Source organism: Sinocyclocheilus rhinocerous, unplaced genomic scaffold (genome assembly GCF_001515625.1).
Source record: "Sinocyclocheilus rhinocerous isolate Xijiao unplaced genomic scaffold, SAMN03320098_v1.1 scaffold260, whole genome shotgun sequence".
Classification (NCBI taxonomy): Eukaryota; Metazoa; Chordata; class Actinopteri; order Cypriniformes; family Cyprinidae; genus Sinocyclocheilus; species Sinocyclocheilus rhinocerous.
In genome coordinates, this window is record NW_015637541.1 from 366,058 (window position 1) to 368,661 (window position 2,604).

A 2,604-nucleotide genomic window follows, 5' to 3' on the forward strand; every position below is an offset into this window, starting at 1 on the left:
CTTCAGTGTCACATGATCCTTCAGAAATCATTCTAATATGCTGATTTATTATTAACGTCAATATTGAAAACAGTTATTTATTTATTTATTCATTTTTGTGGAAACTGATTTTTTTCAGGATTCTTTGATGAAAAGAACTAAATTTATTTGAAGAAGAAATCTTCCATAATTTCATCATGTCTTTAATGTCACTTTTGATCAATTTAAAACATATTCATTAAAAAAAATAAAAAAAATAAAAAACTTTGACCCCAATCATTTGAACACTGCTGTACATCATGTGGACAGATGCGCTTAGAAAGTGAGTCGTTTAAAGAATAATTTCACTTCTCGTCACTGGGAGGCACTAATGTCCAAGAAATGTGTTTTAGAATTTCATCCCTCACTTTTAACATTTTCCCTACAGAGTTCAGACAAACATTAGGCCTACGAAACCAACATGATTCATTTGTTTAGTGTGCTAGAGGAATAAGTAAAGAAATGAGGTGAAGTTTATTTAATAAATGATTAGGAAGCCTGGCATGACTAATTATGACAATTTTTTGGTAATGTACAATTTCATATTGCAGCCCTGTTTTTGTTTGTTGTAAGTATGTAAAGTCATTGCACATTTTCTATGAAACTGCTGAAGCAAGATGTTACATGTATGGAAAAATGTGTTTGTCTCTTTTATTTTGAAATGGTCTTGCTTTTCATGTTAAAACCTGTCTGTTTTTTATGATGCCCAGATGGAAGATGCAGACTTTTTTTCTGTGCATTTTCTGCACAGATTTTTTTTTGGGGGGGGGGGGGGATCTCTGATGCTTTTTTCTGGATTTATTGATGAATGAAAACTAGGGCTGCACGATTAATCGCATGCCATTATCATGCGCATCTCGACAAAAACTGCTAAGTTGTTTTAATTCAACGACACTTTTGAGACACTCAAAATAAGGCGATCCTAAAACCGACAGAGTGTGATGACCCCTGACGGCACCTGTCAGTACGAGCAAACCCCTCGGCTTCGATACTTAAGTCCCAAGCTTGTTCCAACATGTCTGGCCTGTCAGTGGATCGCTTATAAACTGACTCAAGATCCTTTCTAGAAAACATCCATAATGCATTAGCAACTGCTTCTGCTGGATTTAATTCAGACCTAAATTAGAATTCAGATCTAGATCCAAAACCAACTTAGAGCCAAAACTAGATCTAAATCAGAACAAGATGCATATCCAAATTCATCTAGTTATCCTTTGATATTGTTCTAGGGTGTGAAACCCTCAAGGTTCTATACTGGGACATTTTATTTTACTTTTTAACCTTAAGAGCTATATGTTAAATAAAAACCATCTATTTTGTTTCTTTATGAAACTTTACCATTCAAAACCCCAGCAGAGATGGAGTCTATCGTCTATTATATGTGTCAGGGCATTAGAGAGCTCATGAACTGTGGAATGTGTCAACACTGAAACTATCACCACACAAGCAAATTCCTCTCTACTCCCAGCTTGGGTAAACATGGAGGTTCATCTCGCAGGGACAAACATCTCTCAGGAGTTCCGTTCTCAGCAGTCATTTCTCTAGTGTTCCCCAGAACAATTTATAAGGGTCTGCTGTGACCCCTGACTTGACCTGACTGCAACTCTGTGCAAGTCGGTGACCATCCCATTGCAATGACAGTAAGGTTACTGCCCTGGGGCTCAGAGTCTGTGAGAAATGGAGGACAAATCTTCAGACAGACACGCACACAGAGGAAAACATTTGCACATGGGAATAGCTCAATTGTGCTCCTCCTGCAAAAAAATGATATCTATGAAGAATTTCAGTCGGGTTTCAGGCCCCATCATAGCACAGAAACTGCACTTGTTAAAATTACAAATGACTTGCTTCTTGCGTCAGACCAAGGTTGCATCTCATTGCTAGTTTTACTTGACCTTAGTGCTGCGTTCGACACTATAGATCATGACATACTCATAGATTGATTACAAAACTATACAGGTATTCAAAGGCAGGCTTTAAGATGGTTTAGATCTTACCTTTCCAATCGCTATCACTTTGCATATTTAAACGCGGAATCATCTCAATTAAATCCAGTAAAGTATGGAGTGCCACAAGGATCTGTCCTAGGCCCTCTAAGCCAAACCTGTTTACTTTCAAAATTTCTGAACATGTGAACTCAAAAGCATTTTACATAAATTAATGATCTGTTTGAAATCTGCTGAAAGTTAAGAGCATTATAATTTTAATATTGAATCTTACATCAAATAATGTATGCACACATACAAACATTTTAATCAACTTAGAAAAAAGGCTTTTCAGATCAGTTTTATTTTAGTGAACTGTAGCGCCATTAGAAGTACAGCAGATACAAATATCATTGATGATATTTGATATCTGGTATCCAGATATCTGGGTGTTATATTAGTTATATTAGAGTCTTTTGAAAATCACATTTCCCATGTTACAAAAACAGCATTCTTCCATCTTAGAAACATTAGAAACATTCGAAACATGTTACCTGTTTCTGATGCAGAAAAGCTAGTTCATGCATTCATGACCTCTAAACTGGACTATTGTAATGCACTGCTAGGTGGTTGTCCTGCATCCTCAATAAACAAGCTACAG